Source organism: Talpa occidentalis, unplaced genomic scaffold, assembly GCF_014898055.3.
Source record: "Talpa occidentalis isolate TD23 unplaced genomic scaffold, MPIMG_talOcc4v2.1 talOcc4.8, whole genome shotgun sequence".
Classification (NCBI taxonomy): domain Eukaryota; kingdom Metazoa; phylum Chordata; class Mammalia; order Eulipotyphla; family Talpidae; genus Talpa; species Talpa occidentalis.
Window position 1 is genome coordinate 89,140,736 of NW_023605194.1, and position 14,466 is coordinate 89,155,201.

Genomic DNA, 14,466 nt, shown 5'->3' on the forward strand with positions numbered 1-14,466 from the left:
ATGTTTGATTTCTCCTCTCAGGTGTTGTCCCCATAAAATTCCCACCACCAAGACACCCGTGAACCATCACCGTAGACTCTTGTGCTCTTTCCTCCAATGTCACTTGGGTTTTCTTTTTAGGGTGTGTCCTGTTCACATGAATCCCTTTCCCTTTCTCTCACTTGGTGCTTGGGTCATTTACCTATGAGCTACACTATAGCTACACTATACCTTCCCTGCTCTCTATATGCCTTTCCCACACAGAACCTTCCAGATGTCCTGTGAATTTTTTTCTTGTTTTGTCTCTCCCAGCCTAACTGCTTTCCCACTGGCAGGTCCTCTGTCTGTTTAACAATCCCTTTGAGACTTGGTTCCCTCCTCTTTCTCCCACTGATGACCGCATCGCTGGCCTCTCTTCCTGCCTGGTCGGTAAGCATAAACCCAACAAAAATATGTAAATAGCATGCTGGCAAAGAGAAAGGATGTCAAAAGGCAAGATGTGATTAATTGCCTGGTGTATGGTGCAGACGATAATTGCCACAGGAGCTCGGAGGGGCACAATGTGAGCGTGCTAATGAACCATTTCTTTTCCTCACCAGCAAGTCTCTCTTTGACTGTTATCCCTTTAATCATCCAAATGGTTCTCAAAATGTGCACCCTAGAGCAGCAGAATCAGCAACTCCTTGTTAGAATCATTAGAAATGCAAATACTGGGGCCCCATCCCACATCAGTAGAATTTGAAACTCTGGGAATAAAGTTCAATGGTCTGCAAGTTTAATAGTCGCTCCAGGTGATTCTAATAAACACACTGGAAAACCACAGGCCTGGACTTGAAAATGCCAACCCAGGCTCTTATGGCAAATGGTGGTTTGAATCTAAAGAAATGGCAGTGATGTTCGTGAGCTAAAATAGGCAAGATGCTATTCAATACCTCACAGCTTAGGGGTCTGTAGTTGATATCCACCACAAGCTTATCTTGCCACTTGAAACCTACCACTTCCCATAGGGCTAGAGATTTCCATTCCTTGCTTTTTACAGGGCATTCCTTTCCTTTAACTCTAAATGTTTGAAGGCAAAATCAAACCCAATGTCAGATCTTTAAAGACCACATCCATCAAGGTAGAGCTTAGCCTCCACCTTTTTTCAGAAAATTTGTATTATTTATTCTTCATGGAGGATGACAACACAACAAGCAATCAGAGGCAGTGTGCCCACCAAGCACTGGGCCAGGGACTGCACATAGATGGTCACTAATCCTGAGGGGTAGCACAAATCTGCCACCCCCAAATGTGTCCTTTTGGCAGATAGACATATTGAGAGGGACTATCCAGGCTTTAAAATATGTTTACATGTATCTTCTCTCTGTAAGGACATATATTATGAAGGCCTAGTCCCCTTATCCCTTTTCAATGCATACCTTTTGTAGGGGAAATGAATGATATCAGGTTTTTCTGCCCTCCCACCATCAGGATAGATGATGGATCTGCAGTCCTGAATGCATGCCTGATGGCGGGCACCTGGAGTAGTATGTGGGCATATGTAGATGGGATTCACCTGGGCTAAGACTGGGCTTACAAGGGCGGCGTCACGGGGATGCCAGGAGAAGCAGAACCACGAGAGAAGCAGAGAGAACCAGAGAATGCTGGAGAGCTCAGAAAGAGTGAAGACTTGCTGGGGGCTGCGAGGCCTGCCAGACTCCTGGCCCCCCAACACCCCTGCCTGCCGTGTACCTGGTAAATCCCAATAAAAGCCTGAAAAGCCACTGAGGGCTCCAGGACTCACTCCTCCTTTACTCCACCTTTGTCTACTGTGACTTCCCTGGCAACCCCCCTAACTGACTTTTCCCCAAGTCCTTCTGTCTTAGCTATTAAAGATGGTGTCTGAAGCCACGGGCAAGTGACTCAGTCCTGCTGGTTCTCTCCCTCGTGTACAGGAGGGATGCATGTTACTATTAAACTTCCTTTTGGCTCTTTATTATGTCAATCTGTCTGATGCTTGTTTGATTACTTGCCAGCCTACAGGAACATGGAAGGGGAGGGGCGGGGATGATCTCCTTTGCTGCCCTGACCATGCCCCTAATAACCCTAGTTGGTTGCTGCTATTATCCTTCATCATCCAGACAAAGAAGCAAACCCAGAATGGTTGAATAGTTTCTCACGGTCATTCAGCTTAGAAGTGGTAAATTGAGCATCAGCTGGTGCTCTCCCTTGATAAGCCCATTGTTTGTTCTAGAACAGTTCACTCCTGATCTGTTGAGAACTTTGATCTCTCTTCAAATAGCTTTTAGGGTAATCAAGAGCAAAGCACACATGTTCCAATGTGGGTTCTCTCCACCCCCGCCCCCACCAGAAGCTACGCTTTCCAATAAATGTTGGAGGAATGAGTACTTGGAGGGGTTGGACCTATTTTCCCTCCAATGCCCTCTCACTGTTTCCTGGGAGTGGAGAAGGGTCTTAGGGATCATCTGTGTTTCTAGAGGTGATCACTGAGTAGCAGGAAGGAGTAGCAGGGGGGAGCCTCTATCTGGCCTTGTGCAGCCCAGCCCTTCCTATTACAGAATCAAGTTGACTGTCTCCCCACTTTCTTCACACTTTTAATGTTCTCTGTGTGCTCATTTTAGGGGTTCCCAAGAGAAGAATGGAAGCCACATTTATTCCCCCGATCACGACTCACTCATACCCTGATCCCTTGATTCTGTCCTGTAGCACCAGCACGGCACAGGACAGGTTTTCTATGATCTGAGCAGATGGGTGAAGGAGTCCTGGAGCCCTCAGGCTTTTAATGATCTTTCTACACCATTTACAGTGAAGCAACCGGGCACAGGGCAGGCAGGAAGGCCTGGGGACCGGGAGGCTAGCAGGTCTCCCAGCCCCCAGCAAATCTTTACTATTTCTGGCCTCTCTGGCCTTCTCTCGAGTCTCTCTGCTGGTCCCTACTGCACTCCGCTGCACCGTCCTCTACCGCCATGTCCTCTGCTCTCTGCTGCCGTGAGCCTCTGTGACGCTGCCTTATATGCTCAGTCTCTCAGCTCAGGTGTGCTCACTCATGCACGCCCACACCACACTCCAGGTGCCACCACCTGGCACGCATGTAAGACCACAGTTGTGGATCACTGATGCTAAAGGCAGGAGGGCAGAAAAATCCTGATCACGTCCATTTACCCTACATGTCCTAAGTTCATTTTTTTTTATTTGTCCTTCTAGGTAAGCATGTAACTGTTCTAAAGAACATGGTGGTCAGTGACTGGGTTGGGAAACTGTATTTGTCAAGATTTTCCACAGAAACAGAAACAATAGTGTATATGTATATAAAGAGGTTTATTATAAGGAATTGGCTCATGTGTTTACAGAGTCTGGCAAATCCAAAATCTGCAGAACAGGCAGAATGGATACCCAGGAGAGGCAATATTCCAGTCTTGAGTCCAAATTAGTCTCCTTTTGAACCAGGAAGAACTGATTTTTCAGATGAAGCCCTTAGGCATTCTTCTGGAGAATTTTCTCTTGCTGTGGGGGAAGCCGGGATTTTCGCTGTTGTTTATGTTCTATTCTTCAACAGATTAGGTGAGGCCAACCCACATTCTGGAGGGCTGTCTGATTTACTCAAACTCCACCGATTTCAATGTTAATGTCATCCAAAACACCCTCATAGAAACAACCAAAATAATGTTTGAGCAAACATCTGGGTACCCTGTGACCCAGCCACTCTGACGCATAAAGTTAACTATTATGGGAACATCCAAGATTAGGCTGGATAAGAAAGCCAGTCTGATGAGGACCATAGCTGCTTCATCCTGAAAGACTCTTATTCACTATTCTGTCCACATTTCCTATTAGGGTCCATAAGCACACAAGAAATGAGAAATAAATATTGGTTGAGTTAATGAAATAAAATTTCTGACATCTATCAGAGATGTAAAAAGCATCTTTAATGCCTCTCCTTTCCTTGAATCAGAACTTGTCTAAAGAACAGTCATTCTCTGGATCACAAATACACTCACATTTCTGTAAGCTTCTTGTGAGATCTGGAGAAATGGATGGAAAAGTCCAGATGGATGGTTTCAGGTTATTCTTTGCAGAGTTGAAGCAAGACACTTTCCCACTATTTTTCCTTTGTGACCAATCACAGACGATGGCCCACAACTGGGCTCCATTTGGGAACTGAGAGAAGACAATCACAACAGGCACAACAGCTCATTCTCCTTCTGGAAAACTCAGTCAGCTTCCAAGAAGGATTGATAAATTGATAGGCCACCTCCTCCACGTGGGTCAAGTCACAACGTTAGACAACTAATTAGCCTCCAAACCAGAAGCTGATTCTTTGAGCTCCGTTGCTTAAAGCAATTCCTCCAAAAAATGGCTCATCAGGGCCTCCCTGGTGGTGCAGGGGCTAAGAACAGCGCAAACAAGCTATCATTAGCCACTGCAACACAAGCTGGAGCCTGGCTGACCAGGGAGAAACCCACATGGCACAGCAGACCTCTCCTACCTCGCCTGCTGCTCCCCTCTGCAGTGTGTTTCAGTCAGTCTGCCTGTTCTGCTCCCCACTCTCTCTGGTGAGCCCTCTCACCCCCTCCACCTCTGGTCTACACCCCAGTTTTTGTATGCGTGAATAAATAAATCTTTTTAAAAAAATGGCTCATCAGAATCACCTGGGATATGTGTTAAAACCATAGACTAGGGCCCTACCACCAGAGTGAGTATACCTGTGATAAATCAGCATCCAAGAAGACCGGGGAAATACTATTATATGAGGTATAGGGACATGAACACACAATCACACACACCTTACACCCTTACATAAAGGAGAACACCAGCTTACTTCTCTCTTTTAAGAATCAACTTGCTTCACAAAGAAAATGTTCATGTGTCCTGGGAAACTCATTACCAGATACTATACACCTTTTTGTTATTATTACTAACACTAATATTATCATTCATTTCAATAAGCTTCACTGTATGTAAAGCTTTTTTATATTACTTTGTTTGATCCACCCAATGACCCTTTATGAAATAGGCAGAGAGACATATAATTATCCCCATTAGCCTGATGAGAAACTGAGACTTAGATGGCAGTGTTACTCAATTGCTCTGCTAGTAAGTGACTTAATGATGAGAAATTACTTGAGAAACTGAAATTATTTTTGTGTGGTCCCAAGAGCGTGTGTGAGTTAAACTTCAGTACTTCCTTTTCACTCTCAGATTGAGCCTCATTTGTATGTGGGTGGTGCTAGAGTCCTAGAGTGTTCAAAAGGAGACACTGGGACACAAAATCCTTTTTGGGGAAGATAAGTCAACACACTCTCTCCCACCCAGTCTGAATCTTGGCCCTGCCTGGTTTTTAGCTTCTATTTGTTCCACCAGAATTGTTCTCATTATTATCTACTGCTTATATTCACATGAAGCATTAGATAACTCCTGGGTCTCCAGGGTGAGCAGTTCTCCTTTTCCAGCCCCAGAAGGCACTTTATTTGTTGCTCCTCCTCAGGAATTCCCTCCAAGAATCCCTCCCTTACTTTGGAGGCTATCTGTGACCCAACCAGATGACTGAAAGTACTCTCTAGAAAAATTAGAAATTCTCTTAATGGTAAATATCATTTTTATTAACAGAAAAAACAGTTTGCCCCTATAGGGTAAGGAAAAATGTCAGTCTTTTCTGCCCTCCAACCATCAGGATAGATGATGGAATCCTGCGGTCCTGAATGCATGCCTGATGGCGGGCACCTGGAGTAGGGTGTGGGCATAGGTAGATGGGATTCACCTGGGCTAGGACTGGGCTTTTAAGGGCGGCATCACGGAAATGCCAACAGAAGCTGGGAGAGAAGCAGAGAACGTCGGAGAGCCCAGATAGAGTGAAGACTTGCTGGGGGCTGGGAGGCCTGCCAGCCTCCCGGCCCCCCAGCACCCCTACCTGTCATACACTGGGTAAATCCCAATAAAAACCTGCAAAAAACCACTGAGGGCTCCAGGACTCTGACTTCTCCTTTACCAGGTCTGCTGGATCATAGAAAACCTGCACCATGGCCATTCCTGACCTTCCAGCCCCTTTTACTTGAATTCATTGGAAATGGCTCTTATGTACCCCTTAGCCTGGAAAAGTCCTGTTTTATGCTTTGATCCCACTGTAATTATTACTAGATCCCACTTTCACTTTCAAAAGTATCTCAGATGGGACATGTCAGGGCACAAAAGAAATCATGGAGTTTCAGCACATGTATAAACTGTTTCAAATTAAGGTGGTATGTGTGGCAGTTTTACCTCTGCATAATGTGGGTTGCCACCTTTCTAGGCCTCAATGTCAGTTCCTTACTACCCATTTCTAACTGCTAAATCAATGTCATTTATTTTGTTTGGGCAGAACCTGCATTGCAAGGTACCAGTACATGTGCTCCCTAATATAGCAACCAAAATATATCTTGCTTGCTTGCTTATTTATGTCATCAGAGTCTGCTCGGCTCCACACACTCATGTAGGGATCCAAGCTCTTTACAGCAAGTGGTTCCAACATTCCCTTAGCAACTTGGACTAATCTCTGCAGGATCCTTTGCATTCACTCAGCAGATAAAGGGAGAAAGACAGGTTGGAGGATTGAGTGAGAGTTTTTTATGGGCCAATAAAATGAATCCACTGAAACCATGTGTGCTCATGATTCCGTAGCTACACATATCTGCAAGAGTGCCTGGGAGATGTAGTTTAGCTTTTCATTCATGAAGAAAACAGAAGTAGTTTAATAACTAATAACTGTTTTTGCATTCCTTATCTATGAAATGAGGAATGAGGATAATCATAGAACCTACCTTTTTTAAAAAGATTTATTTATTTATGCATGCAAGAGCTGGGGTACAGGCCAGAGATGCGGGGGGTTAGAGGATTCACCAGTGACACAGTGGGGAACAGAACAGGCAGATTGATCGAAGTACACTGCTGAGGGGAGCAGCAGGCGAGGCAGGAGAGGTCTCCTGCGCCATGTGGGTTGCTCCCTAGCAGGCCAGGAATCAAACTCATGCTGCAGAGGCTGCGGACTGCTTCATAATGGGGTGCTTAACCCCTTGCGCCACCAGGGAGGCCCCGATTATAGAATCTACCTTATGGGATTATTATGGGACATTAATTTGTAAGATACTATTTGAAAGACATTTATCAATAACAATTTGCTACTCTGGGCCCACCCATGAAAGCCTATTTTGCCAACAAATTTTATTTGAGAAATGTTCTAATAAAGGCAGTATAAGAATCCATAACCCTGGTTTTCATCATTAGTTCTACCTGCCAGCTACATGGCAATTAAAAAATCACTGAACCATCATATTCTGAGCTTAAATGAAATTAAGTGGATCATGCTATGGTGCAAGGGATCGTGTCAGTGTAGCTAACCTGGAACTAAATTGATCGGGTTCCATTTTCTGCACAGTTATGAATTAGCATGGACCACAGGAGACACTCTGCACACATTTTAGAAGGCAGAAGGAAAGAAACTCTTCCAACTTCCAGTGGCCATGGGTATTCCTTAACTTCTACTGACATTCCAATCTCTCTGTTGTCATCTTGCCTCCTCTCCATTCTATATACAATCTTCTTCTGCCTCATTCTTTTTTTTTTTTTTAAACTTTTTTTTTTTAATAGAGGCATGTTTTATTTATTTATTTGTTTGTTTGTTTTGTTTATACAAGCACTGGGTACAGTTAGAAGTGCGGGAGGGTGAGAGAATCCACCAGAGCCAGAGTGGGAAGCAGAGCAGGCAGAAGGACCGAAGTACACTGCTGAGGGGAGCAGCGGGCGGCAGGAGAGGTCTGCGCGCCATGCGGGACCCTCCTCCGGTGGCCGGGGAGCAGCCGGGGATCGAACCGGCGCCACAGAGGCCGCGGGCAGCTTCGCAACCCAGCACTCAACCTCTGAGCCACCGGGGAGGCCCTGCCTCATTCTTATAAGCACACTTTCCATCAAATTAAGTGACTCCCCAGGGATCCAGGATGCTCTCCTTATCACAAGACCTTTAGCTTCATTACCTCCACAAAGACCTTTTCCAGATCAGAGAACTGTGGCATGTTCCAGGGAACTGGATGCAGACATCTTTTGGTGGGTACCATTTGACCAAGGTGAAACCTGGGATGAGGGTAGGTTGAATTTCCTTAAAAGGAAAGTCCAATAATCCATGATGTCTGAGTGCCTGTGAAACATCAAGGTGTATTGTAGAACAATTTTCTAAACATGAACTCTCTTTCCCTAAGATTATGTGAAGGGTACTCACTATGAAAAGTCTGATTGTTCTATGGAGTGTATTTTTTGCGGATTTCTGACTCTAGCTGGTGTGAAAACCTATGTAGCCTAACTGGAGGACCCTCAACACATGGATTATACATGATTAATACAAACATAAGGTAATAAGGAGGGAGCTAATGCTGAGAGCATCCCAAATAAGATCAAGTACTCGTTCTTCTCTAACTGTCCTCTTTCCCTCTTCCCCAACACCTGCAAAAGAATTTGAACCACTTATTCTGCATTTCCTTCTTGCCTATAATCTCCATGGATTTGTGACATTGCCAGTTCCACAGCAATCACTACAAGGCTTATTGTACTACAATAATATTTTTTTTAAACCACTGCCAAAAAGTTTATTATGTGATCTGTATCAAAGGGACTGGGATTTTTTTTTTCCAGTTTCTAACCATGCATCATTTTGTTTGCCTTCAAGTCTCTGGAAACGATTCTTGAGAAATAAATAAACAAACAATGGAACACACTGAGAAGAAGTAATGAGGAAAGTATGTTAACAAAATGTGAATGCAACTCAGAATTTGAGGCTGTATTTAAATATAGCCTGCTGATTAGGGCTTGGTTTTCCTAGCAGTCTGGACAGACATTTGTTAGTAACACAGATGTGCCATAAAGCTCCTCAAGTAAATATTGACTTCAGTTGACAAAGCCTGACATTTCCTCCAGCTTTTTTGACACTCGTAAAACACTTGCTTCATAGTATGTGCTTTAAGGTGGGAGGGAAGGCAAATGAGCAAGCGGATGGCTGGAGACTGTGCAGGAGAAACATAGGCAGTCGTCTACAAGCAGTGATTCCCAAATCTGGGGCAGAATTGAAAATACACACCAATTCCTCATCGGGTTCTGATTCAGAAAGTTTTGTCAAATGCCTCACTTTAGGGCATCTGTATATTTTCTGAGTTCCCAGGTGATTTTGATATACAGGCAGGTTTGGGGAATGATGGCTCTGAACGCTTCTGTCAGCATCTGTGACTTGGCCTCCTGGGGGTCAAAGATGGAAGAAGATGTTAAGGACACCATAACCTTGTGTTCTACCAAGAAGGTCCTTCAAGGTTAGGATGGAAGCGCACAGCCACTGTGTCCATTTCTTGCATAAATAGTGGAATTTTTCCTTCAGGCTGCCAATTTGGCATCCATTTAGAGTGTTGAGTTCCTGTAGCAAGGCAGAAAGGGAGGCTTTTTAAAAATACATTGAAGCGAGAGTAAACTTGAACAGACCATGACCATATTCTTTATTATAGACCACTGTGGCTGCTCAACACAACAACAGCACTTAACTACACTTTGCATTTCAATATCAAGGATCTAAGTAGAGATTCTTTTGAAAATCAACCAATCACATTCAGGAAATCCCAACTATGGTCTGAATTATAGAAAAACCACCAGAATTGCTTAGTCCCAGCCCTGCAATGTCCTGATCTGTGCTATAGAGATTAACAATAATACTTAGAGTATTGGGTTATTGCAAAGTTACTATAACAGACATAGGCAAAGCCTGGGGGTCACTGTCTAGCACACTCAGCAGTCATTAGCTGTCCAGATATTGCTGTTACTGCTGTTAGAGCTGACACATAGGCAATATCACTACTTGGTGTTGATGACTATGATGGAGTCAACTGAGAGCCTTCTCCAGTCCACCACCTTCACCACCCCCTGAGGATTTAAGGAGAAAATATTGGACAGGCTGCTCATCAGTGTCAAATTTATATAAGATGGATTATAAAATATCTCAGGGCAGAGAGGGAGCCATCTATTCTTTCTCTGTATAATAAACCCAAGGAAAGCATTTCACAAGGAAGAGAGTAAAAATTGGGTCAATGGAGAAATAACAGACCAAAGTGGGAATTCAATCTTTAGGGTGGTGGTTGATTTCTAATACTTTCAAGGTTATTCCAAGTCTGGAGAGGAAGATCTAGAGTCTCTAAGTCCCCATCCAGCAAACAAATCCTGATGGTCCCCCTCCCCCTGCCATTGATATTCAGAGGTGAAGACTGTCAAATTCACAAGAGCTGAGAGAGAAGTGAAAATCTGATGACCCCCATAGGGAGGGCATCCTGAAAGCAGGTGGGGGCATCACAGTGGAAAAAAGTGAAGGACAAGTGATCTTAGAAGAGGAGGTTTTGAGAGAAGAGTCTGCAAGGAGACACATCCACGTGAACCTGTTCTAACAGGCCCAGGCAGTGAGGCCTTGACCCTTGCACATTTCAGAGGGACCATGGAAATAACCTGTGGAAAATGCCAGTTCCTCCTTCAGCCTCTTCCCTACTCTACACAACATTAGAAGGACCATAGAAAGTCCTTCATTGCTCCCAGCCTGGCACAAGACAGGAACCAGTGATCCCTGAGATCCTGGTTAATGTATCTTTTTTTTTAAGCTTTATTTATTTATGCATACAAGAGCCAGGGTACAGGCCAGAAGTGTGTGTGTGGGGTGGGGAGATAGGATTCACCAGAGACGGAACAGAACAGGCAGATCAACCAAAGTACACTGCTGAGGGGAGCAGCGGGTGAGTCAGGAGAGGTCTGCTGCGCCATCTGGGTCACCTCCCTGTCCGGGTATCGAACTCATGCTGCAGAGGCTGCAGACAGCTTTAGAGGTTGCGTCTTAACCTCTTGTACCACCAGGGAGGCCCCTAGTTAATATATCTTAAGTAGGACCTACTGATGACATTCATCTAGCTCCCAGGCACCAGGCTGGGTCTCCCTGTGCCATTAGTGTCCAGCAGAATTGCCATTTTCTACAGAGAAAGAAAGAGCACAAAGGATGACCCCTCATTGAGACCCCCAATCTCTATGGTTCTTCAAACCCCAGGGCTTGAGAACTACAGGAATCCTAAGGTTCAGCCTTGACTCCACAGTCTTCCTAAATGTCTGGTGCACTTGGAAATGTTTAGTCACTTTGTTTGTAAGAAACAGAAATAGATGAACTATGTAGGAGGGCAGTGAGGCATGAGATTTGAAAGATAAGGTCTGAGCAAAATTGCAAGGACACAGAACCACAGGCCTGGGTCAGATTTTGGCAACACTGAGCTTTTATTCTTTTAGAAGCTGTCTGGGTGTTTAGCCTCTTGTAAACGAAAGATATATGTAGCTGACTACTCTTCAGCCAAAGATTCTAACAGCGTTTAAATATTGTCTTTGTACATTTGCCCCAATTTCTGCAAAGAATGCATTCCCCAAAGTTTGCTTTCAAGTCATATGTTGCAAATCAAATCATATTTTAAATGTATTCAGGCACCTTGCTATTTAAAGGGCCCCTTATAAGCATTTTATCTACATGCACATACACACACACGCACACACACACAAACACACGTTTGTAGTAAATTTGGCTTAAAGTTGAATAAAATTGCTCTTTAATCATCTGCTAAATTTACAATTTATTAAACTCTGGCTTGTTCTTGTTTTGCCTTCCTTTCCAAGAATTTGGAGGCCTAAAAGAGTATAAGTAACTGCCCTAAATATCTGCCTAATTTTCAGGCAGCAAGACACTAGTTCCTTGTCATTTATACCATGCCCACACTTAGCTACCAAAGTAGAAGGATGTATAATGAAGGTTTGTTTTATTTTTAAGGGCCTAGGAGGGCAGAGGGAAAGCGCTGCCTGGAATCTCCCCAGATGTCTCTGTGGAGTGCTGTTTGTCTGTTTTGAAGGACTCTGGAAGTTGATGAAATCAGGACGGGAGGGAGAGGCTGCTCAAGGCAGTGACCTACAGGTGGGAGGAGGCTATTGCTAAACCCAGCTCCAGAGAAACTCCACTATCAAAGCCCTTTCCTGAAGCTCCCCTCTGGACCTTTCCGAATTACTCAGCTCAGCAGATCAAAATGAGCCTGTTACCTGAATTAGGAAGCTCATTGCTCCAGTGTCTCATTTTGCTGTGTCAGCAGGAACCTTACCCACCCCCCCCACCCCACACACACACACAAGTAAGCACTGCTCCCATTTGCAAACGAGAGCCATCTGTTTTTTTTGCAGCTGGCACAAGTTGGCCGGGACCTCCTTTGAACATTTTTCCGGTCATCTTGAACTTGAACAAATGCTTTCACTGCTCCCATTTCAAGGCTCTTTCTCATAAGACTTTCTGTTCTGGGATAACTTGTCCCAGGTCAGAGATTAGCACCCCACCAGGGAGATAAGAAGGCTGCCAGAGCAGAGGTGGGGCTGGGGCACAGCCCACCTGCCCTGAGTCTGCAAGTTCACAAGTTCCCCATAGGTCACGCCCTGCCCCCTACATTGTCATCCATCACAAACCATGACCGACTGGGGACATGGATCATTTAGATGACAAAAACTGTACGACTGGAGACTGCTTATCAGCCCCGGGACAAATTAATAACAAATCTGAGATTCTAAGAATGTGTTGGTTCAATAGATATTTAGTTCAGTCCAATGACTAAAAAATTCCATTGATTATCTAAAATTCAGTCTACCAAGATGACTGTTCTGTAATTTTTTTTTTTTTTTTTAGCAAAATTGTCCAGTTGCTTGGTGCTATGTGGACACCTGTGTGCAGCCCATGCTCAACGGCAGGATTGTTGCCTTCTTCCCAAAAATACTTGGACAGTTCAGGGGACCTCTGAAAACAGCTTCAAGATCTATGGGGAAAGCATTCATACAGGGTGTCTTCATAGGATATTTTTTGTTTTTCAAATGTGAACACAGGATCACAGAGTTTAAGAATAATCAAACACAAAGGAGTAGAACTCCATGCACAAAGCAGGGAGAAAAGTAACCAAAATTTCTCATTAGCATTCAATCAAATAGATCCATCTATGAGATTTCCAAACTTAGGCTACTTCTTGGAATACCACAATTAGAACGGGAGCCTGATCTTTTACTGATTCCTAAGTTATCTCATGAGATTCATAGTAGCAAGGTAAACTATGAATGAATTCTCACTAAGTGTCTGGCCTTGAAGGACTCTGCAAATATTATCTTGTTCTCTTAGTTCATCCAACAACCCTACAAGGTCAGCATTTTGAGTTCTGTTTTCCTGGTCTGAAACTTAGTGTAGTAGACAAGACATGGTTTGATCTGCTCAGCCCTCCTCTCTGAAGATAAGTTTGTCCAACACTAAGCTACTAGGTTTAAATCCAGTTCTTTCTATCACAGAAACACAGATACAGTCATGTCACAGAGATAGACCATGAGAATCTCTATCCTAAAAATCTGAATTATGAGTGGAGATACCTTCCAGAACTCAACAGCAGTGAGAATTTTCAGTGCCAATACCCAAAATTCCTTTATGTTAACCAAAGCTGGTTTCTATTCCTTGCAGCCCAAGAACAGCCACTGACACACAAAATACATTTTTAGATCTCACAGTACCAAGTGGCAAAGTTGGAATTTTAACTCAAGTTGATATGACTATAAAATTCCACAAGTAGACATTAGTTACACTGATGGATTTACTGTGTCTTGTTCATCTCCTGGCTTTTACAAGGCTTGTAGAAACAGGTTTTGTAATTTTTTTTACCTTTCTGCTCAAGACTTCAGCCTGTTTCTTACTAGCCTGACACCCCAGCCAATATCAGGGACATTTGTTTTGGGGTATTTCTTAATTTCTGCCAGCAAGCACATTAGTAACAGCAGCCCAGTTATACTGGACAAGTGACTTCGCCTATGTGTGTATCTGCCTCTTCATCCATTCACGACATAAAGGGGAGGAAAGTCACATAATTACAGGCAGCCTTCAAAGGAGGAAGATGCAGGTAATGGGACGGTCTTCTCTTTGCTGAGCATTTTTATGTGCAAAAAGTAAACTGTCAAAGGATACCGTTAAAAGCATAAACATAAATTATAATATTTTACATCTGCCTCTGTGATTATTTCTTGCCCCTCCTTAAGATACCCACACCTACTTTGGATATCACTAGCTCAGGGTATAAAGAAAAAGATCCCTATGATAAGTCCAGATACGATCTTTTGGACCATCATTTTTTTCCTGAAGGATTTTTAAGGCCCTTCTCTACCCCTGTGGTCTGTGTACAAAAATTGTGTTCGTATTACCAATTTAGCTCACATGTTACATTAATGAACTTGTATGGTTTCCCCATCAGAGCTTGACATTCTTACAGGCAAGGAGTGTGTCATGTTTCCCTTTGCCTTCCCAGGAAGCAGTCCTGACACAGTATGAGGCTTGCGTGGGAACCAGTTGTTTAATTCATAAAATTAAACAGTTGTTTAGTGTCATGGACCCCTACCACCTCTGTAGTC